We start from the raw sequence: 25,792 nt of genomic DNA on the forward strand, positions 1-25,792 counted from the left end.
CACCCCTTGGTAGGTCAGAAGGACAGCACAGTTAGGGCAAAGCTGACCTCTGACAAGCAGATAACAAAGGCAGCCTTGCATAGCCAGACACAGCCCCTCTCCCTGCAAAAGTGAACCTGCTTCACAAAGCTGCCTCTTAAACGGGAGTTCTGAACAGCCCACAGGGGACACCCAAATGGGAACTCTGATCGGATGTGAAAATCACGAGGTGGCTGCATAGCTCTCTCAGAAATTAGACTGTGTTCTGTCCCATTAGGTTTTCTACTGCCTGTGCAGCTCATTGTGCTGAGTAACTGCCTCCATCTGCAAGCTCCCGTCCCCTGGAGAGAGATCAGGACCTTATCATCATCAGCTATGAATGAGCTGCCTCATCGGCCAAAGGTAAATATTTTCCAGAGGTAGTGATAATTCTGGAGAGATCAGGAAAGGTTACCAAGTCAGTCCCAAGGTTCACAGAGGCCCCTTCCATGGTCTCTTGCAATTTTTCTTGCTCCTTTTCTGCTGTCAATTAAAAACTCTAGTTTTCTTCATGTAATTTTGAATAGATTATTTTCCTCAAGGATCTCAGGGTCTTACGCTTGCTATTTAATTGTGGAGTAAAACCTAAGGCAGATTGTATTTACCAAAAAGGCAGTGAAGACACATTTTATATTATCTTGATGTGACATTCATGCTCTTCCCATCCCAAAGTGAGGTCTACATTTCATTTCTCTTGAACTTGGCAGATCTGGGACCGTAGTACAAATTATTCTATATAACACGTGAGGTGAGATCACAAGAGGAAACACAACGTCCACTGGGTCCCACTTGGGACCCTCACTCTTGAGATATGGCCGCCATTCTGTGAGGAACCCCACACCACATGAGGCAGCCACAGGTAGGCGTCTGGCCAATGGTACTGGCTGACAACCACAGCCAGGCATGTGAGCAAACGACCTTTCAGATGACTTCAGCCCTGACTATGAGGTCATTCCTACCTCCCACAACTGTCCCATGTTCCTAGCTACGGCCTCACGTCTTGTAAAGCAGAAAAACATCCATGCCCATCATTCACCTCAAATCAAAGACGCATGAACTAAATAAATGATTGTGCTTGTTTTAAGCTACTAAGTTTTGTGGTAGTTTATTATGCAGCCATAGATATCCAGAACAAAATCCCTCATTTCCTATTAAAGCGATGTCCTTAGGAAAGTAGGAAAAGTCTGTAACTGGGCAGAACACACTTCCTGAAGCCCTGTTGAGCTCACAGAGGCTGAGCTCTGGGCACTGCTCATTGCTCAGGTCCAGCCAGAATCCCAGAGCCTGGGGCACAGGTCTCAGTCAACATTTGCTGAGAAAATGACTGACTGTTCTTTAGAGCTGCACAGCAGCTTGCAGTTTCTAAGGCAGAGTACGACTTTCCCGTTGAATTCTGCGGACTGATCACAGGGTAAAGCCCCTTTTTCTCCTCCATGATTACATTAAAATGATGGAAAATAATAAGAAAGTTAAAACCAACCATCAACAGATCAACACTACCAAAGCATTTTGGGAAGAAGAGAAGCAGAAGCCGATGAATGCGTGACAAGGTGAGTGATATGGTTTGGCTGTGTCCCCACCCAAATATCATCTTGAATTGTAGTTCCTATAATCCCTACATGTTGTGGGAGGAACCACTAGGAGATAATTAAATCATGGGGTTGGTTCCCTCCATGCTGTTCTAGTGATAGTGAGTGAGTTCTCATGAGATCTGACGGTTTTATAAGGGGCTTCCTCTTTCAGTTGATACTCATTCTCTCTCCTGCTACCCTGTAAACGGGTTCCTTCTGCCATGATTGTACATTTCTTGAGGCCTCCCCAGCCATGAGGAACTGTGAGTCAATTAATCCTCATTCCTTTGTAAATTACCTAGTCTGAGGCATTTCTTCATAGCAGCATGACAGCAAACTAATACAGTGAGCTTCGTGTAGGATAAATACAGACACAAGACTAAATGACTGCAAAAGCCAGGATTCCACCACAGCAGGCAAATATTCCAAATGTTAAACAATTAATGCAACTAATGAAAACATAGGGTAAAAGAAGTGGGAAGACTGCCAACTCCTTCATCTTTTCAAAAAGAGAGCCCATCCATACTATTATAACTAAAATTAAATCACAGAATTTTAAAAAATAATAGCATCCATAACAATTATAACAATGACTCTAGAAATTGAATTGCTTTTTAGCATAAACACTCTTTGTAACCTCAACGGAATATTTCTCAAAACCAATATCTACTGTAGTCAGTTAGACTTTGTTTGAAGTTGAGTAATATCACTTCAGATTCTTGGTCTCCTGTTAAATGTAAGTAAAAATAAATTTAGCACATTTTCATCAAAAAGTGCATTCAGAGTACAAGTTGCAATTTTATAATGTACTGTTCTCATTCATTTGATGGTTTGTTCATGTACCTCATGCTTAGAATGACGCCTGGAATGATGAAGGTTGTCTGATATTTAAAATAAAAAAATTTAAGTCTTATGATTTGAGATTTTTTTTGTTTTCATGCTTCTACACATCTTGAAATTTTTATAAGCAGCATTATTTTTAATAAAAACTGAAGTTATTACCAAAACACATAGGGCCTTATATCTCCAAGGAGTTGGCAATGGTGTTGGATGATGGAAACTAATGCACCTTTAAGGCTGCAAGCCTCCATGTGACCATCATTGTGCTGGTGGACGGGGAGGCTCCGGCAAGGAGACTGAATTTATTCACATGCTGCTGGTGGGCTGGGGAGGTGGGGAAAGTGGAGGGGAGTAAAGAGTGTAATCCAGCATGAAATCCATAAGCAGGGAGGGTCAGATGAATGGCTGAGTGCTGGGGAGCAGGGCAGACATCACTGCAAGGTTGACGACAGTAAGTGTCCATCAGCCAACAAGTGGAAACATAAAATGTGCATCCCATAAAGGAATAGGATTTATCCATGAAAAAAAAGGAAGCAGCAATACATGCCCCAACATGGATGAGCCCTGAAAACATTATGCTAAGTCAGACATAAAACATTATGCAAGAAGTCAGACATACAAGCCACAGACGGTTTGATTCCATTGATGTGAAATGCCTGGAACTGGCAAATTTACAGAGACAGAAAATAGATTAGTGGTTTCCTGGGCCTAGCAACAGTGGAGGATGGAGGGTTGGGGGGAAATAGGTACAAGGTTTTGCAATGATGAAAATGTTGTAAAATTGGTAGCAGTGATGATTGTACAACTCTGTGAATGTAATAAAAATCACTGAATAGGTGAACATTGCAAATAGGTGAATTGTATGGCATGCCAATATATTAATAAGTGTACATATACACATATTTATATAACAAATATGACTATTTGTCAGAGATTTGCAGTAGAAAGAGCTTAACATAATTTTAAATATCTTCTTGAGAGTAGGTTTTAATAAAAGCCACTAACAAATGCTAGAATCGGGAATACACTATGCAAGGTGTGAACCCCGAATATCTGAGATAGACCTCAGTTAATTTAGAAAGTTTATTTTGCCAGAGTTGAAGACACACCCGTGACACAGCCTCAGGAGGTCCTGACAACATTTGGCCAAGGTGGTCAGAGCACAGTTCGGTTTTATACATTTTAGGGAGACATGAGACATCAATCAACATATGTAAGATACACATTGGCTCATTCTGGAAAAGGCAGGACAACTCAAAGCGGTGAGGAGGCTTCCAGGTCATAGGTAGGTAATGATTTGCTTTATGCAACCACCAGAGCAGGCGCCAGAGAAAAGGCAAGTAGGCAAGGTAAAAATAAAACTTTATTACCTAGCCAATGTAAAGAAAGAGGAGGCGAGGTTCACTGGTCTCCGGCGGCGGAGGCCGGGGAGGTCGCTCCAGCGTTCTCGGCGGAGGTGCCTGTGTCCGCCTATGAGGAGGGGCCGAGGAAGTTCCCTCCGGGCCTGCCGGGAGCCGCTTTTCTGGGAGTGGGAGGGCAATAGGCGGGACACAGGCGTGTCAGGGGGCGTTCCCTAGGTGCGGCCAGGTAAATCTCGGTCTCTTCGGATTGACGTCACCTGGCGCATGCCCAGTTGATCTGCACCTTCCCGGGCGCCGGCTACATTTTCGCGGGCGCGGGAAAAGTTGGTGATGAAGAACCCGGAAGTACGCCATCTTAGTCGTCTTTGTCCTCTCCTCCCGCCACGTCCAGTCAGGTAAGAGACAAATGGTTGCATTCTTTTGAGTTTCTGATTAGCTTCTCCAAAGGAGGCAATTCGATATCCATTTATCTCAGTAAGCAGAGGGGTGCCTTTGAATAGAAGGGGAGGCAGGTTTGCCCAGAGCCGTTCCCAGCTTGACTTTTCCCTTTAGCTTAGTGATTTTGGGGCCCCAAGATTTATTTTCCTTTCACAAAGGAAGTATGTAGCAACTTGTTCCTCCACCTCCTGGAGGCAGGGTGATGCAGACACAGCAGCTATACTCAGTCTGGGCCATGTGCTTAGAGCTGGTGTCTGCTCTGATTGGTCAGTGCTCAAGACATTCTTCTCTTAATCATTTTGCGTATCAATATTCTTAAATGTCTCCTTCTTTCCCTCTCTCTTTTAAAACATATAGGCCTAAAATGAAGGGAATCATTCATTTCCATTCTCTTACTGTGCACCTAGTATTTTGTGAATTAAATACTTTAAATCTTTCCAAATACCCTGGTGAAGGTGTTTGGGGTAGAATTTATTTTACCTATTACAGATAAAGAGCCTAAGGTCACATAATCCTAAGAAAATTGTCTAGGTTTTACCACTAGTCAAAAGAGAGCTGGAATTTGAACTCAGGCAGTCTGAACACATTATGTTATTATGCTTCTAAGGAAATTGAAGAATAGCAAGATGAACACAGAGCTACATTCATCATCTGTGTTTAGCAGCATAGAAGTCAATAAAGTCTCTTTGAAGGCAAAGAGTATGCTCTGGCATTTCCGAGCAGGTGTCTCAGAATTGGAGGGGTGGGGAGTAGAAATTTGGAAGCAATCCTTTGTCGTGTCTCTCATAGACAACTTGGTATTCATGACTTCATGTTGTGATAAATAACCAGTTCACCCAACAACAGGGATGGTGCTTATTTTTTCAGAGGACCTTATTGTCTGAGAACACAGCAAGCTGGGGATGTTCCCACCTGTAAGGGCTACAAAACAGCAGCCAAGCACCCTCCCATCATCCCTCTCCCCGTCATTCAGCACTCATCACTGAACAAAACAGAATGATTCCAGTTTACAAGTCTGCTGTGGAGGTGATTGCAATAGCTGCTTTTGAAGTATATCATAAATACTAATGGTGTTGACAGATCTCTAAAAATTTGTCACGACCTATTCTTGCCACAGAAACACCCAGAATTCTGTTCATGGCTGGTAAACATCAGTTTCGTTCTTGAACTTTGATGAGATGCAGGTCAATTGAATGAAATACCTTTATCTTTTATTCCTCCCTCTTCTTTTACATTTAGTAGTAAAAGTCTGCTGTCTGGGATCAATCCTTTTGTACTTCTATATTTCTGAATGTGTGCTAGGCGATGTCATAACATAAATGCTGTTATCTGGCAATCGTAGTAATAGGCTAACTGAAGATGCTTGTCAGTGTCATCGGCCATAATAACACTCAGCTGTGGGTGGCCACCTTGCATCAAGCACCTTGGAAGGCTGGCCACTCTCTCAGCAGCAAGTGCCTACAGCCTCATTTACAAAGTGTCTGGCTTTCATCTTATCCAAGAAAGATGGTGATTTCTGGTCATCTGCACAGTGTATTCACTGGGCATGCATTCTCCTTGAAATCTACAATTGCTTCTTTCGGGTGGGGACGTGATAATCAACTAGTTAGAACAATTGGTACATAACTGTGAGGACATCTGTTTGCAAAATACCTTGCTCCTTCACTTTATGCAAAAGCATGCAGCATCTACTTGCCTCAAGTTCATTCTGGAAGCTAATGGCTTTCAAGCAGACTACCCTGGGATTCACAGCTTCAAACAATACTGACAACGTTGCTTTGGGAGGCATATTATAAAATCTTACAAAGTTAGAGATAATTGAAGATAACTTTTGAAGATATGGAAATCTATTTCTTGTCCTAATAAATAAAAACTACTCACACTACATAATGTGAAACAGTACTGTTCTTTTTTTTTTTTTTTTTTTTGAGACGGAGTCTCCCTCTGTCGCCCAGGCTGGAGTGCAGTGGCTGGATCACAGCTCACTGCAAGCTCCGCCTCCCGGGTTTACGCCATTCTCCTGCCTCAGCCTCCTGAGTAGCTGGGACTACAGGCGCCTGCCACCTCGCCCGGCTAGTTTTTTTTTTTGTATTTTTTAGTAGAGATGGGGTTTCACCGGGTTAGCCAGGATGGGTTCGATCTCCTGACGTCGTGATCCGCCCATCTCGGCCTCCCAAAGTGCTGGGATTACAGGCTTGAGCCACCGTGCCCGGCCAACAGTACTGTTCTTAATCACGATGAAGATTTATCAACTCATGGGAGTCAAGGTTCTATATTTCAGAGGTCACTGGGAATTTGAAAGGAGCAGGAAATTTGGCTAATTCCATCATACAATTCAGATCCAAGAAAGCAAGACCATGACACACCTGCTATCCACTCAGTGCCTGCACTCAAAGCAGACATTGTTAATCACATACACTTTCCATCAGAGGCCAAATTTATCTTCTGAATTTTAACTTTTAGTTTAGGTTCAGAGATAGGTGTGCAGGTTTTGTAGGCAAATTGTATGTCACGGGGGTTTGGTGTACAGATTATTCTGCCACCTAGGTAAAAAGCATAGTACCCAATAGGTAGTGTTTCTATCTTCACCCTCTTCCTGCCCTCCACCCTCATGTAGGTCCTAGTGTCTGTTGTTGCTCTCTTTGTGCCCATGTGTTCTCGTTTTTTAGCTACCATTTATAAGTGAGAGCATGCAGTATTTGGTTTTCTGTTCCTGCCTTAGTTCATTTAGGATAATGGCATCCAGCTCCATCCATGTTCCTCTAAAGAACATAATATCATTCTTTTTTATGGCTGCATAGTATCCCATAGTGTATATTTACCACACATTTTCTTTATCCAGTCTACCATTGATGATGGCATTTATGTTGATCCCATGTCTTTGCCATTGTGACTAGTGCTGCAGTGAACATACCCATGCATGTGTCTTTATGGTAGAATAATTTATATTCCTTTGGGTATATACTCAATGAAATAATGGATATTCTGTTTAGATTCTTTGAGAAATCGCCAAACTGCTTTCCATAGTGGCTGAACTAATTTACATTACCACCAGCAGTATATAAGTGTTCCCTATTCTCTGCAATCTTGCTAGCATCTGGTAAACAACTTCAGCAAAATTTCAGGATACAAAATCAATGTACAAAAGTCAGCAGCATTCCTATACACCAACAAGGTCCAAGCTGAGAGGCAAATTAATAATAAAATCCCATTCACAGTAGCTACAAAAATAATACAATTCTTAGGAATGCAGCTAACCAGGGAGGTAAAAGGTCTTTACCATAATAATTACAAAACACTGTTCAAAGAAATCAGAGATGACACAAACAAGTGGAAAAACATTCCATACTCATGGATAGAAAGAATCAATATTGTTAAAATGGCTATACTGCCCAAAGCAATTTACAGATTCAGTGATATTCTTATCAAACTACCAATGATGTTCTTCACAGAATTAGAAGAAAAAACTTTTAAAATTACTATAGAACCACAAAAGAACCTGAATATCCAAGGCAATCCTAAGCAAAAATAAAAGCTGAAGGCATCATATTACCAAACTTCTAACTATACTACAAGGCTACAGTAATCAAAACAGCATGGTACAGGTACAAAAACAGACACACAGACCAACGGAACAGAATAGAGATCCCAGAAATAATGCCACACACCTGCAACCATATGATCTTCAACAAAATCAACAAAAACAAGCAGTGGAGAAGGGACTTCCTATTCAATAAATGATTCTAGGATAATTGGCTAGCCATATGCAGAAGATTGAAATTGGACCCCTTCCTTATGCCACAGCAGTCCCTAATCTTTTTGGCACGAGGGACCAGTTTCATGGAAGAAAGTTTTTGCATGGACCAGGGATGGTGGTGGTTTCAGGATGATTCAAGAGTATTACATTTATTGTGCACTTTATTTCTATTATTATTACATTGTAATATATAATGAAATAATTGTACAACTCATCATAACGTAGAATCAATGGGAGCCCTGAGCTTGTTTTCCTGCAATTAGATGGTCCCATGTGGGGGTGGTGGGAGGCAGTGACAGATCGTAAGGCATTAGTCTCTCATAAGGAGTGCACAACCTAGATCCCTCAAGCACGCAGTCCACAATAGGGTTTGTGCTCCTGTAAGAATCTAATGCTGTCATCAATCTGACAGAAAGAGGAGCTCAGGCAATAATGTGAGCAGTGGGGAGTGGCTGTAAGTACATATGAAGCTTCACTCACTCACCTGCCACTCACCTCCTGCTGTGTGGCCCCATTTCCTAACACAGACTGGTACTGGTCCATGGCCTGGGGATTGGGGACCCCTGTTATACCATATACAAAAATCAACTCAAGATGGATTAACAACTTAAATATAAAACCTAAACTATAAAAACTCTGGAAGATAACCTAGGGGTACCATTCTGGACATAGGCACTAGCAAAGATTTCATAACAAAGACACCAAAAGCAATTGCAACAAAAACAAAAATTGACAAATGGGACTTAATTAAACTAAAGAGTTTCTGCATAGCAAAATAAACTACAACAGAGTAAACAGACAACCTACAGTGGGAGAACATTTTCACAAACTGCATTCAACAAAGGTCTAATATCCAGACTCTGTAAGAAACTGAAACAAAGTAACAAGCCAAAACGAAACACCACCATTAAAAATTTAGCAAAGGGGATAAATAGACACCTTTCAAAAGAAGACATACATGTGGTCAACAAACATTTCATATGTTCATTCTAATCATTAGGGAAATGCAAACAAAACCACAATGAGATACTCTCTCACACCAGTCAGAATGGCCATTATTAAAACGTCAAAAAATAACAGCTTTTAAAATCATAGTGCTCTTGTGATGAGCGCAACCAATTCATCACAAAATGACATGTTCTGGTTTCATCCTCAAACCAGAACAGACTTGAAAGACTGCAATGAGGGGGATAATTAGAAATATAAACAATCTAAAAGGTCATCAATATAAAAAGGCTCAATACCAATGACTAAATATTTAGAGTGAAGAAATATTTAGCTTTCTCATATTTTAATATAATGAAGAACTACTATACTACTTTGGAAAGTTCTCTAAGGCTTAATTTGGGTACACAAACCAATGCATGCAGTATAATGCCCTTTACCTTACAACACCCACATATTCCAAATCCATATTTTTTACAACTACATATATATGTATGTAAATTCTGAAAAAAATGCTAAAATGAAAACAGTGGTTAATTTGGGGAATGGGACTAGATTGGGGAAGTATTTGTTGAGATTTTAGTCTTACCTGTAGTTATTTCACAAGATAACGCAATTCAATACTATTTAGCCGATTAAATCTTTTACTTTATTTTTAATTATGGTAAAATACACATAACACAAAGTTTACCATTTTAGCAATTTTAAACAGTACAACTCAGTGGCATTTAGTACATTCAAAATGTTGTGCAATCATCACCATTACCTAGTTTCAGAATTTTTCCATCACCCCAAAAGAAACTCCGTACCCATGAGTAGTCACTCCTCTCTGTGGATTTGCCTAGTCTAACATTTCATATAAGTGGAATAATATAATTTATGGCCTTTTGTATCTGGCTTCTTTGAAAATTTAAACACAACAACAAAAGACTGAATCGTGAGCCTTTAAAATTTTCAGCAACACTTTCTACCAAATCCAGATATGACATAAGGTATTCCTTTATATGTGAAATCTTAAAAAGTAGAACTCCTAAAAACAGGGAATAGCATGGTGGTTATCAGAAGCTGGGTGTGGGGAAATAAGAGGTGCTTGGTCAAAAGGTACAAATTTTCAGTTATAAGATGAATCAGTTCTGGAGACCCACTGTGCAGCAAGGTGACTACAGTTAACAATAATATAGTGTACGCTTGAAGTTTGCTGAGACACTGAATCTGCTGGCACCTTGGTCTGGGACTTCCCAGCCTCCAGAACCATAAGTAATCAATTTCTGCTGTTTCTTAGTTGCCCAGCTCATAATATTTTGTTACAGCAGCCCAAATGAATGGGAATCTACATATTATGTTTACCTACATGAGTTGATGACGAGAGTCGATTTTAAGATTCAGTGTCTGGTGACAGCAGATTTTAAGTGATGTCACATCTGCACCTCCCTCCCCACTCAAAAAAAAGGGTAACTATGTGAGATGATGGATGTGTTAATTAGCTTGATGGTGGTAATCATTTCACAATGCATACATGTATTAAAACTGCACCTTAAATAATGCAATTTTTATTTGTCCATCATATTTCAATAAAGCTGGAAAAAAATCCATGGAGGAAATTGCTTTTTATTTTTCTTTCTTTCCCCAGCCCCAGAATGTGGAGCTCCGTAGCTGGCAGCCTTCCACAGCTCAACCAAATTAAGAAATTCTCAGGAGATCTGGTTGTTTAAAAGTGTATAGCACCTCCCCCTTTTTTCTTAGAAGGTAATGCAATTTCAGGAGGTTGTAGATGTTAGGATGTATACAACTTAAATTAATCTAAACGATTTAATCTTTCTAAACAGCCTTTCAATAATATTGCACATTAAATGTAGAATTTTTTTGAAGCCAATGTAGCAAAATACTAAATAAAAATAATCTAAAGACTTTATATTAAAAAAACAAAGACATTAATAAATGGGCACCAAAGGAACACTCATTGTTCTCCCTGCCCCAGGAACATTTAAAACATAAGAACACCAGAGGATGCTTGTAGTTCAGGCTCTGGTGTTTCTGTGTTCCCCAGGGCTTGCATCAGATGCAGGCCTTCCTCCTCCTTGCTTGCAGAATGAAATCCAAACTCATTCTTTGAGTGCCTGAAAAAAAAACCAAAACACGGAATGACACTCCAAATAGCTTCAATGGAATAAGGGACTTATTTCTTGATGTAAATAGAAAGGATTTGCCAACACCCAGGTGCTAGAACTAACAGCAAAGTGCCACAGTCAGGGGGATATATAGTTTGACCTGAGCTCAGTGAGGCTGGGGCACTTGGAGAAGGGGACAGGCAGAAGCTGCAGTTGTTCAAAGAGGCCAGATATGTGGTCCAGGAGAAAAAAGGAAAGAAAGCAGAAAAGATAAGCCCTGTAACACTCTCCTCTTCCACAGTCTAAATTCCGATTGAGGACTGCACTTTGCTATGTCCCCTCCCCAATCAGCAAAGGAACCCAGGCAGGCGGGCGGGCAGTGGGGCTCAGTCTCTCAAGTCACGGAGCGAGGCTGTGGATGCTGGAATGGGGAGGACAGGTCAGGAAGTGACAAGTACGGCTGGTGTGAAAGGCCTTTTATTTCTGACCTTGTTCAGTGGCCTCCTTTCCAAATGTACCTCCTACAATATCCCTTTCAAATTCCATAACAAAGTGAGAAAATGCACTCTCATGTAGTGCTGGTGGGAGTGGAAATTAGTGCAGCCTTATTAAAGAATACCCTGGCAAGACCCATACAAAAACCCTTTGTGCTGGCCATTTCCTTAAGTACCTACTGACAACGATGTCAGCTATATTTTAGATGATGTTCATTGTACATTTCACTGCAATGACAAATACTGACTACAAATTTAAATGCCTTTTCAATGGAAGAACTGTTTTTCAATAAAATTATAGTATACCCACAAAAGTCAATATTTTGCATACTCTGGAATTATGTGATAGATTTATTTGTATTGACATAGACTATTTTGGGAAATAGTTTTAGCAAAACAAAGAAAGGTACAAACTTTTAGTTATAAGATGAGTAAGTTCTGGAGACCTAATGTACAGCAAGGTGACTACAGTTAACAATAATATTGTGCATGCTTGAAATTTGCTGAGACATTGAATCTGCTGGCACCTTGGTCTTGGACTTCCCAGCCTCCAGAAAAGTGCAGGTGTGGATAAAATGTTACTGAGGTAAGCTAAAATATCTTATATATATATATAGCAGAATATTATTTTTGCTATATTAGCCAATGAGTCCCTCTCCACTATATTTCTCTTTTATTCAATTTAAACTGGACATTGACACCTAGGACCTCAAGACTGTTAGAATCCAGCAGAAATATAGAAGGTGACTTTTCAGCTCTAGAATTTCAAGTAACATGTCTTTCCAGCTGTAGAAATCAAGGGCAGAATTAACAACTTGAGAAAAGCATACATCTTATATTTCTGTTCTATAATGCACACTAAAATGTGCAGTTGTTAATCAGATCTATTAAAACAGCAACTCATATAATTCAATCTAATATGTAGGTTCCCATCTATTTGCGCTGCTATAGCAAAATACCATGAGCTGCATGGCTAATGCATTGCACGTAGTTCTGGAGGTTGAGAAGTACAAGAACAAGCACTGGCAGTTGTGGTGTCTGGTGAGGGCTTGCTCTCTGCTTCACAGATGGTGCTTTGTTGCTGCAGCCCCACGTGGTACAAGGCACAAGTAAGCTCCTTCAAGCATCTTCTCTAAGTGTGCTGATCCCATTCCTGAGGATAAAGTCGTATGACCCACTCACCTCCCCAAGATGTCACCTCCTAAGATCACCACATCGAAGATTAGATTTTGACACATGAATTTTGGGGAGAAACAAACATTCAGATTATAGCAATGACTTAATTGTTTCTTGTTTGTTTCCTTTAATATAAACTTGGTGGGGTCAGGAACCATGCTTTTCTGCTATCCTCAGTGATATGATTGAGATATTTACCCCTACCCAAATCTCATGTTGAATTGTAATCCCCAGTGCTGAAACTGGGACCTAGCAGAAGGTGATTGGGTCATAGGAGTGGTTTCTAATGGCTCAGCACCATCCCCTTGGTGCTGTTCTGGTGATAGAGTTCTCAGGAGATCTGGTTGTTTAAAAGTGTGTAGCACCTCCCCTCTTTTTCTCTTCCTCCTGCTCCAGCCATGTGAAGTGCTGGCTCTCCCTTCCCCTTCCACCATGATTGTTAGTTTCCTGAGGTCTCCCCAGAAGCAGAAACCACCATGCTTCCCATGCAGCCTGCAGAACTGTGAACCAATTAAACCTTTTTTTTATAAATTACCCAGTCTCAGGTGCTTCTTTATAGCAATGCCTGAACTGACTAATACACTCATTATACTATATTCAATATACTCACTTATTAACTGTGTTCAACATAAATGAGGAGGGCTAAGTGTAATCTGTAGAGTAAATTAATGAATGGACAAATGAACAAATGGTTTTATCCTTTCACAAGAAAGATGGAGAAACAGGCCTAAAAGAATGAATCCATCTTGCCAAAGACCATATTCCTTTCTCAGACACTCAGACTCCTCCCCGCATCCATTCAGACATTCTCTTACAGAGTGTCTTATTCTGTTTTGGTTGTTAACCCAAACCAAAATAGTGGGTGGTGTAAACACCAGAAATTTATTTATCACAGTTCTAAAGGTTAGAAATCCAAAATCAAAGTGACTGCCAGTTCAGTTACTGGTGAGGGCTCTATTTTTGACTTGCAGACAGCTACTCACTGTGTCCTTACATGGAAAGAGAGAAAGAGCAAGAGAGGAAGACAGAGAGAGAGAGAGAGAGAGAGATTTTTAGTCTCTTCTCATAAGGACACTAACCCATCAGATCAGAGTCCCCAGCTTTTTGAAGTCATTTAAATTTACCTCCTAATAGGCCCTATCTCCAAACACAGTCCCATTGGGGGTTAAGAATTCAATGTATGAATTTGGTAGGTGGGTGCTATTCAGCTCACAGCATTGAGAAAAGAGAAGTCATGACTGCAGGTTCCACAAAAAGCAATATCACCAGCCAAATCACTTCCATCCTTCCTCTTCTCTCTCTCATTGCTTCAGCCAACATTTCAGGACAAGGAGGCCTCAGGACTGTCCCATCAATCACTGCTCCCCAAGCTGGTGCAATAAATGTTACCTAATGGCTGAGCACATAGGAAGCCACTACAGGCTTAATCTGCACCCAAAGTTCCTTGCCCACCAGTTCCCATTCCTGGCTGGATGCTGGAAGGAAAAAGGAGACAAAACCACAAAGTGAAATGTCAATTTCACAAATTCTCAATAAACAGAATTAGTGCATCAGGATACGGACAGAGAGCAGCCACATCAATGTGTAAAGCCAAACAAGCCTGCGCCAAGTTCTTGTCTCTCCATCTCCAGCCCTGGCCGGCATCACATGATAGGAGGCAGGTCTGGGGAGAGGAAATCACACATATGCTGCCAGACATTGGATGTGTAATTCACTCTCTAAAAGGCAGGAAGCAACATTTAGAGGAGGTTGTAGGGAACAGACAAATACAAATTTCAACAGAAGCCTTTGGCGGGGATGGAGGGAGACAGATGAAGGACGGATCTGTCATCGCTGAGTCTTAACTGGCAGATCACAATTCTGGCAAATGTGCCAAAGAAAACCATTCAGTGCCCCATTCCTGTAAGGGGTGTGGGGAGAGAAAGCAGGACGCTTTCATAAAACATGAATACCCAAATTCCCACAACGATAGCCATTTTCAATCAAAAGGATTCTTGCTCTTCCTTGATTGTATTTCCCCCTTTTCTTGTAACTTTCCTGCCATTCCATGTTTTCAACTTGGATCGATTGTCATTTTGACAGCTGTCTTTAGAGTTCTCTTTTTATCTGGACCATGTGTCACAGAAAAATATATATATATATTTCTCTTTCTATTCTGACTCCTTTAAAGTGGTCTGTGAAGTTTTGTGTTGTTTCATCCACTGTGGGCTCAGAAGAAAAATCCACTCTTCGGCTCTGATGCAACCTACAGAGACAGGCTGGTTAGCTGAATCACCAAAACAAGTTGTTGATCCATCAAGTCAGCTAGATACGACACTTTACTAATGGGGCTGAATTCAATTAGCTTCACTTGTGCCCAAGGCCCAATCATGGAGCCCCCCTCTACTCCACTGAAGGTCTCTAAGGGCCATTCGCCCTGAGAGAGAAGGCTGTTGGCTACACTGTTCTTTTCCTCTGGAGAAGTAATTTGAGATTCCTGGTTTGCAATGGCATACTGACCTTACCATTACCACAGTATATAACCAACTAACAAACAAAACCTCTCTTAGGATGAGAAAAGTCCAAATCAAGATTTTGGTTTGTTGTGTTGTGGCAACATATTTACAGGTGAACCTTACTTTTTACCAGCCCTACTAGCTTGAAGTTTATGATTATTTAAATGGAGTTGGAAACTTTTAGCTAGATTTGTATTTGAATCCCACTTCTGCTGGGGAGTAGTTCTTTGACCTCTTCACAACTGAGTTTTCCCATGTGTAAAGTGGGGCTGACCATATCTAACCTGTTATTATGAGGATTTAATTAGATAACAGGTTCTCAAAATTCACTGTACATTGGAATTACTTGACATGACATAAAAGCTGCTGATAAATAGTTCTGCTTTACCTGGTCTTGGCAACAGCCTAGATTTTGGTAGTTTATAATCTTCCCAGGAGATTCTAATGTAAAGCTAAGCTTGAATGCCAGTTGATTAGATAATACATGTAAAGCACTGTTTTTCAGCCTTAGATTAGAATCACTTGAAGTGCCTGTTGCCAGACCCACCTTGTGAGTTTCTGTTCTGCAGGTCTGAATGCACGTGTATCTAAAACTGTGCCCAGGTGATGGAGATGCTGCTCATCCACCCATCACACTTTGAAAAGTGTGAAATATGATGAAAATAACTCCTCTAGAAAATATAAATGGAAGAAATAACTTTCAATTCACGTTGTGAAGCCTGTAGTACCTTGATACCAACACTAGATAAAGATAGTGAAAACAAAAATGAAACTAGACCAATATTAATCACCAATATAGATGCAAAATATTTATTAAAAGACATGACAAAAACCACAGTTACTTTTGTACCAACGTAATAATTAAATATTTGCAGATATATTTCAGTAATCTATATGTGATTATACACCTAGAGCAGGTGGGATTTATTCCAGGCATGCAAGGTTGGTTCAATATTTGAAAATCAATCAATGTGATCCAGTGATAAAGGGAGGTTTCCGCTAGCTTGAGAAAGGAGCTACAAATAAAAAAATAGAATGACTTCTGCCATGCTGGAGTGGAATTAGAGCTATCAATTTGAATTCATGGTTTTATCATAGAGGGGTGACAATATAGAAATGGATCAAGTTGTACGTGTGCATACACATGCATTTGCACATATATGCATGTGTGTATGTACATAAATACCTCTATTTTGCACTTATTCTCCCTGAGAAAGTCTAGATTCAATAACGTTCAATAGTCTAAACCCAGAAGACAGCATCTGATTGGCTGAGGATGGGTCACATCTTCATTCCCTACCCAGTGGAGCATGAGAAACATTGACTTGCAACCCTACCAACATTGTCTATGATCAGAAGTAAGTGTCCAAAAGGAAAATGGTAAACTGCTTCCAAAGGAAGGGGTTATGGATGTGGGGTTGGCTGAACCCAACAATATCCTGTTCATGAGGCATGTCACATGAGCAGACTTAAGGTATGAGGAAATATTTTGAGGTGATGTCTTCAGAGTAAAAAACCACACTTTTTCTTTTTTAATTTCTTTTGAGATAGGGTCTCACTCTGTCACCCAGGCTGCAGTGCAGTGGCACAATCACGATAGCCTTGACCTCCTTGAGAAGTGGCTCAAGCAATTCTCCCACCCCAGCCTCCCAAGTAGCTGGGACTACAGGTGCACACCACCACACAGGCTAATGTTTTTTCATTTGTTTGTTGTTGTAGAGATGGAGTGTCACTGCAATGCCCAGGCTGATCTATAACTCCTGGCTTTACATGATACTCTCATCTGAGCCTCCCAAAGTGCTGGGATTATAGGCTCCAGACACTGCACCTGGCCTATAAAAAGCACACTTTTCTAAAAATAGCTACATAGAAATAGACTCCAAAATGTCAATTATACTATATTAATCTACCTTCTTGGTCTTAGGAAATTAGACCAAAGGTGAACCACCAGCCCAATGAGAGACATCCACTGGTCAGCAAAAAGCCAATCAGATGCTTTGCCTCAAGAATTTGAATTGAGAAGTGCAAAGACTGTTGTGGAAACACTGGGTCTTTATTAATGACAGAACATTAGTAAGAGGCTCCAGGAATTACTTCTTCCCAGGATTTTAGAGCTATTCTCAGCTTTTGTCTGTTGTTGCCTAGTTATTCAATAACTTTTGATTTCTTGAGCTAATCCAAAATTTTTAATAAAGCCCACTTTTTTATGTACTAGTATGACGGGGCTCAATTCTCCTCGAGGATTCAGGCTCTCCCTATACCAGAGTAAAAGTTTTATGAAGATTCCCGCATCAGCATAAGTAGATGAGAGTAAATTACTCTCGTCTTCATCTTCATTTTAAAAGAAAGAAAATTAAAAGTCCAGAGTGCCCACATAATAATGTTTAAATTTTCCCCCAATGCTCAAAAATTTTCTCCACAAGGGAAAATGTAAATTTATGTGCTAGAAAAAAACTGCATGTGTGTGTGTGTGTGTGTGTGTGTGTTTCACTGACAAACCAGGTGAAGGAAAGAGTGACTGACTTCAGTTCAATAATTCTTCTGAATTCTCTCTCATGAAGCAAGAGACTGGATTGAGTGAGAAAGCAAGAATATGTACCATACATCAGAATAACTACGTTATTTCACTATCTGTTTGGCTCAGTTTTCTTTTTTTAATTAGGGGATTGTTTTTTGCATTTAAAAACCTTTTATAATACACTCAGCCTCCTCTAAAAGATAGTAAAATATATATCATTCTAAAAAGAGGGACACAAATTCAAGTTTGATTCAAAACTCAATGAGATATACGGAGTTGAGGCCATTACCATATAAATTACAATTTGTGTGGGGTTGAAGAGAGGCTGGTTCTGAAAGGAGTCATAGTAAATCAAAATTAGAATGAACCCCCTGAGTCTGATTGTAAGTGAGCAGGCATCCTCTTCTGAAACATACTCCGTGTTCCACATGGAATAAATTCCTCTCCACCACAACTATAAATTTGGGTGAAGAGGAAGATTAACTTTTATTTTATTCCACACAAATCATTTCCAAATCCTAAAACGATTCAGGTAATTAGGTTGAATTCTCAGACTCTTCCCAATCAACTGGGGCTATGTTTGTGAGAAAATAAAGTTTTCAACATCAGTGGATCATAGAAGGTATGTGTTTCAGCAGGTATCTAGACCTGTGTATTAAGTCCTTAAGTTTTACAACTTTTTCAAGCACGCTTTGTTTTTAAAAATTTTTCTTTTACATTTTTTAACTAAATAGGTTCCTATTATAGTTTTTCTTTTTACTCCATTTTTATTACCCATTCTCCAAATCTTAAATGAATTATGATTGACTTACAAGGATATAGAATATATGACATTTTTACATTCCCAATCTATAAACCAGAGCTAAGTCAATTTATAGGTACTTCATATTCAAGATTTATGAAGGTGATATTGAAAAAAGTTTTAATTAATGACACAAATAAAACCATAATGTTCTGGAGATATTTGACTCCAGCCATCTGCTTGGCACAGGAAGAAATAATTTCTTCTCACCATCACAAAGAAATGTACAGAGAAAATTAAGATATTTTTCAATCTTTCTTCTTGGTCTGGCATCTATTTATAGACAATCAGCAACTTTGAACATGGAAGCTGTTAAAATAAAGAGAACTAACGTTTATTAATTGCTAACTATGGGTCAAACATTGTGGTGAGTGCTCTGGATACTTTCGTCTTCTGATGCACCTTTTCTCTGTACATATGTAAGAGAGGCATGGTAGACATCTCTACAGCATCCCTGTGCAACCCTGCCCATTTCTGTTTCAGTGTTACAAACACTGAGATAGTTTGCATCACTGACCTCAGTTCTTACCTCCTTTGCCATAGGGAGATGTGGATTCATCCCACTAAAAGGCCCCCAGTATTTGCCCGTTTTCAAATGGCTATAAAGAACTACCCAAGGCTTGGTAATTTATAAAGAAAAGAAGTTTAATTGACTCCCAGTTCCGCATGGCTGGGGAGGCCTCAGGAAACTTACAATCATGGCGGAAGGTGAAGGGGAAGCAAGGCATGCCTTACATGGGGGCAGGAGAGAGAGAGAGAGAGAGAGAGAGAAGTCACACAATTTTAAACCATCAGATCTCATGAAAACTCATTCATTATCATGAGAACAGCATGCGGGAAACTGTTCCATGATCCAGTTACCTCCAACCAGTTCCCTCTCTTCACACATGGGGATTATAATTCCAGATGGGGATTAAAAGCCAAACCATATCAGCCTCTTTGCTTGGCATTGAAGCACATGTCTTGCTTAGGCCAGTAGAAAGACAGAGAGGTGTTGAAGTTCCCCTTTGTACCCATGAGTGTTCTGATTGCTCTCTTGGGCCTCTCCCACCTCCTTGGGAATGTGCTGCTGAGCTGGCCAGCTGGTGCCAGAGGGAGTTGAGGGACACTTGAAGCAGAGCCACCCCTAGCAGGAGCACAGCCTATGCCAGTGGGGACCCACAATCACAGATGGTTGTGGGATAATGCATTAACAATAGTAATATATTCTTAATTTGAAATAGTCACAAAATAACCAACAGTAGTAAGTATAGTACAAGGAACTTTTCCCCGCTGAACCAAGTAAGGATAAATTGCCAATCTGATGTTCAGTCACCCCAAATTACTTAAGTATTTCCTACAATAAGAACAAAACCTACAAAACTTCCAGACAACCATTACAATCAGGAAATTCACATTGATATGTTACTGATATATAAAAATCAAACTTCATTCTAATTTCACCAAAATTCTCAATAATGTCCTTTACGGCAAAGGAGCTACTTCTGCATTACAGGCTGTTGATAGAAACCTTTGGGTTGTTCTCTATAAGGGTTTTTAGGCTGGTGGAATACAAACCCTCTGATACTGGTCATCATGTCTCTCAATGCATGAGGGAAGCTTGACAAGGAAGAAGCTGGCACACAGAATAGGAGAGCTCAGAGGTGGAAAAGAAGAAGCATCCTAGCTCTGAGCCCACGAGGTAGTAACTTCACCTCTCAGTGCCTCTGTTTACTTAACTGTAAAATGGATGCAGGAAGGACTGAATGGTCAGTCGTATTAGCAAAATGCCCAATTCAAAAGTGTTCTGTGTGTTACTAGTTATTGATCCTTAATGTTCCTCATGTGATCTAAGTAACCCACAAAGCCACAGAGCCCCCATACACACAGAAAAGGAGAAAAGAAAATCCAGCCTCAAAATATTCTGATATTTACTGTAAATTAAAATGATTAAACCAGACATTGCTCAAATGAAAAAGCTAAATTTGAACTTTAATTATCTAGAAGGACAGTCTCCTGTGACTTATTCTGTGTTGCTAGATGAGAAAGTTTTCTGATTAAATCAGTTTTCCAATGAAACAAAAATACCAGTCTGAGAGGGAACATTAAGCTTGTCACTTAATACTTTTGATTTACATAACAGAAATAAATAAGTGTAAATGTGTTGGATCATATTCCTTTCGGTAACTCCATTAAAATATTTATTTCTAAGTTAAATTAATTTAGCTCATTTAATTTTTTTGCATTTTGATGAGTTCATTTATTAAAAAAACACCTTACTTAAGCTTTAGAAATCAGTATATTTCATGAGCTGAAATTTTTTTAAAAGGCTTCCAAGTTTGAATGCATGGCCAGGTCATCTTATAATTCAGCAAATTGTTACTTTCTCAATGCCTGGAGTATTCACTAATATCTCTTTAGGAACTCAAATTAATGGTGTCCATGCCACGTGTTCCAACATCACTTTAATGTTCCACTACCTTTATTCCTTTCCATTTTCACAAATGATATATCAGCACTTGATGGCATCAAAGATTTTAGATATTTCTTAACTTCCCCTCATCGTGGAAGACAGAAGGTTCATGATTCCACAAAACCTAGATCTCCCCTGTCCCTATTAGCATTTGTTGTTTAACCTGAGCTCTGCAGAGTACAAATGGTTGCATGAACCACTTTGCTGCACATGATTTGGGCAGGAAGCCCCAATGCCACACTACGACCATGTCACATCTTACCACGTACTGAGCATACCAGAAGGATTCCATTTTACGGAGCTGACACTGGTCTTTGCCCATGAGATGGCAGTCTAAAAGATAGATCCAGGCTGGGAGTGGTGGCTCATGCCTGTAATCCCAGCACTTTGGGAGGCCAAGGCAGGTGGATCACCTGAGGTCAGGAGTTTGAGACCAGCCTGGCCAACATCGTGAAATCCTGTCTCTACTACTACTACTACTACTACTACTACTACTACTAAAAATAATAATAATAATAATAATAATACAAAAAATTATCTGGGCATGGTGATGGATGCCTGTAATCCCAGCTACTTGGAAGGCAGGAGAATCATTTGAACCCAGGAGGCAGAGGCTGTAGTGAGCCGAGATCACGCCACTGCACTACAGCCTGGGCAACAAGAGTGAAACTCTCTCTCAAAAAAAAGATTAAAAATTAAAATAAAAGAGAGACCCAAATTCTTTTTGAACTCATTCTACAACTGTGAACATTGAACATGCTGGAAAGAGATAAACAGTCTTCCGGCATTTTTGATCCATCCCAGCCATTGACCTGCCCATATATTTCTACCTTAGCCACACAGCAGTGAATAGACTGTGAGAATAATGATTTGTTTAATTATCAAGCATTTACTGAGAACCAATTGTATGCCAAGCATGTATCTAGACACTAATAATGCAGCATTTAGGAAAACAAGACCCCTAAAATCATGGAATTTATTCTCTTTTGGAATGAGACCACAACCAAATCAATGCATGTCATGTCAGGAGAAAAGAAATGCAAATAAGCCAAATCAAGCAGGATGAGGAAACAGGGGAGAAGGCAAGAGTTATTACTTTAATTAGGGTGGCCAGAGAAGACCTTATGGAAAAGGCGCCATTTGAAGTAGAGAACTGACACTGATGGAGAGGAGGATGAAGACAGCGGCATTGACAACGACCACAGCTGTCCTTTATTGTATTCACCACTTGACATACATCATCTAATTCTCACAATAATCCTAACAAGTAGATTCTGTTATACTTCCTATTTCAAAGGGAACATAGAAGTAAACTTATTTTTTTCAAGGTCACGTAACTAGTCACTGGCTGATGATGCAGGAGACTAGAGCCATCATCTCTGTGGAGAGTGGCCACTGCTGCATCCCTCTTGTGTCCCGTGACCCTGGAGAGGTGAGACTCAATATGGTCTTTTCCACTTGATGGAGAATTAAAGACCTGGACCTTCCCTGAAAGTTCTTACAAAGAGGCACAAGAGGTTCTGTCATTCAAAGGTGCTGTTCTGCTCACCACCTTTGCCCGCTCTCACATTCTCCTGGGACCCTGCACAAATGTAACCACGAAGGGCTTCCTGCCCTTGTCACGGTTACCTACTGAGCTGAGCCTACACAGACAGCTAATAGTTACAAGCAGGTGGATCCAGGCTTTGTAGGGCCTGAAGAGTTTATAATTTACGAAATATGTTTTAAGAAAAAGAATACAAAACTATGAACACAAAATAAGGTGTACAAATAAATATTTGTAAATCATAAAATAATATCTTTATTAACATGTAAGAAATACCATAAGCATTGTCTATTTTTTTAATATGCTAATACTTTACTTATTAACTGTCTGATCCACCTTAATAATTTTCTTACTTTTGACTGAATACTCTTTGATCTTCTTTCAGATTCAAAACTTGTAATGACATGTATGTTTTTAGAACTGTGGTCAAATTTTGGAACACTTCTAAAAAGTTTCTTTTATAGGTGTGCTGCAATATGAAAAAAATTTTCCATAGACCAGCAATGGTCAGATGAGCCAGTGAAGTGAAACCAATATGGTGGTCATGGTTTTGACAAAGCATTTGTTTGAATCATGGACCAAAACAGAAGGAGCTCATCAACTGGCACCAGGTATTGAAATGATGGCAACCAGACTCTGATGCTTCCTTGTTGACTGTTTTGGAGTGAACTGAGTTGGACTGGACATTGTTATTGATTGGTACAGTCCTAGACACCAGTTAGACCCATCAATGCATAATACATTCCTTCATAGAGTCAATGCCTTACCAGATGAATGTGTGAAATATACATTAGCTGTATTGTTCTAACTTATCTTTATTAACATCAATCTTATCGGCATTAGGTAGAAGTGTTGAAACTTTTCATCTTAATACTCTGTTGAAAATTCCATGTAAATGACAACATTTAAATTGGATATTTTTTCAAGACAATTGTTGATATCTGGGAAGGACCCTAGATTCAAGAATCTTTAAGAAGGCTGGAGCAGAGATGCCATCTCATGCTAGTCAGAATGGTGGTTATTAAAAAGTCAAGAAACAGCAGATGCTGGCAAGATCGTGGAGAAATAGAAATGCATTTACACTGTTGGTGGAAGTGTAAATTAGTTCAACCACTGTAGAAGACAGTGTGGTGATCCCTGAAAGATCTAGAACCAGAAACGCCATTTGATCCAGCAATCCCATTACTGGGTATATACCCAAAAGAATATAAATCATTATATTATAAAGATACATGTATGTATATGTTCATTTCACCACTATTCACAATAGCAAAGACATGGAATCAACCCAAATGCCCATCAATGACGGACTGGATAAAGAAAATGTGGTACATATACACCATGGAATGCTATGTATGCAACCATAAAAAAGGAATGAGATCATGCCCTTTGCAGGGACATGAATGAAGTTGGAAACCATTATCTTCAGCAAACCAACCCCGGAACAGAAAACCATGCACTGTATGTTCTCACTTATAAGTGGGATCTTAACAATGAGAACACATGGACACAGGGAGGGGAACAACACACACTGGGGCCTGTTAGTGGGTGGGGTCAGGGGAGGGACCACATTAGGAAGAATAGCTAATGCATCCTGGGCTTCATATCTAGGTGATGGGTTGACAGGTGCAGCAAACCACCATGGCACACGTTTACCTATGTAACAAACCTGCAGGTCCTGCACATGTACCCCGAAACTTAAAATAAAAATAAAAATTAAAGAACGTTGGAGCAGCCGAATTTTCTTGTTCATCTATGTGTTCATAGCCACTGGATGGTTACACTGGGAAACCAACAAGGAAGAGGGGTGTGCTAGACTGGCAACGATGGAAACAAACCCCAGAAATCTGTTGGGGGAGAGGGTCATAGAAACATTAATTAATTAGAATTGGCCTCTGAACAGCATGAGGCTGAACTGTGTGGGTCCACTGATACGTGGATTTCCTTCCACCTCTGCCACCCCTGAAACAGCAAGACCAACCCCTCTTTTTCCTCAGCCTCCTTAATGTGAAGACGATGAGGATCAAGACTTTTATGATGATCCACTTCCACTGAATGAAGAGCAGCATAAATTTGTTGTCTTTTCCTTATGATTTTCTTTTAACATTTTCTTTTCTCTGGCTTACTTGATTTTCTTTTATTATCTAGCTTGCAGAACACAGATACACATAGCATTAAAATATCTGTTAATTGACTATATTATTCATAAGGCTTCTAGTCAACAGTAGGCTGTTAGTAGTTAAGTTTTTAGGAAGTCAGAAGTTACATGTGGATTTTTTGACTGTGCAGGGGACAGAAAGGTTGGTGTCCCTAACCCCCAAGTTGTTCAAGGGTCAACTGTACATACACTGAATTAGTGACAAGATAGTATGAAAGAAAGCTAAGCTTATATACAAAAAAATTAAGTCTAAACCCTGACAACCAGTAAGTGGCACACTTCTGAAGTGGCGAATACAGAAATCATTGAAATTTACAGCTGAAGATACTTTGAGAAATCAGTAAGTTCCCACCTCAGCAAACTCTCTGCCATTCCCTCTGCCTGAAATGTATTTACTCCAAGGTTTCTACAGCTGAACCTTTCTCGTTATTTAAATTGTCATTCAAATGATTTACCATCCTCAGAGAGGTGTTCCTCCCAAAGCCACTCCCCCAACACTGTCTGAATTATATTATTTGATTGTATTTTCATCATCAGTGTATCCCTAGTTTATATTGCTAATTTATTTATTTATCTATGTGTTTGTTGTCTTTTCCACTGGGATATAAGCTTCTAGAAATTGCTGCTGTTTTCCTAATGCCTAGAATAATGTTTGGCACATAGTAGGTATTCAGTAATAGGGTGAATCCACTTATTCTGTAGATGAATAAGCTGAAGGAGAGGAATGTTAACTTGTCTACAATTATGTGAACACCCCAGGGTCAGAACTAAGCCTCAGAATTAAGAGGCTTCACTCCTGTTAGATTCAGCTTTCCAGATCCCAATGAAACAACTGAATATCTGGATGTATAGTGGTGGATATTATTCTGATGTTTTCGAGACATACAAATATGAGAAAAAGTATAATTATGTTTGTTTTGAGTATGTAGTCAAGTCTTGTCACCTGGGGAAATTTAGCATTTAGACTCTTCTAAAGCATACACATTTCAACTCCAGAAGAGAAGTTGGAAATGTTTCTCTTACAAAGATGAAATTAGCAATTTAGAAAATGATTTGAAATGTAAAGGCATTTCACAGTATTGCCAAGAATAGTTTGCAAACCTCATTAATGAG

The sequence above is a fragment of the Trachypithecus francoisi genome, unplaced genomic scaffold, assembly GCF_009764315.1.
Source record: "Trachypithecus francoisi isolate TF-2019V2 unplaced genomic scaffold, Tfra_2.0 Lachesis_group11, whole genome shotgun sequence".
Classification (NCBI taxonomy): Eukaryota; Metazoa; Chordata; class Mammalia; order Primates; family Cercopithecidae; genus Trachypithecus; species Trachypithecus francoisi.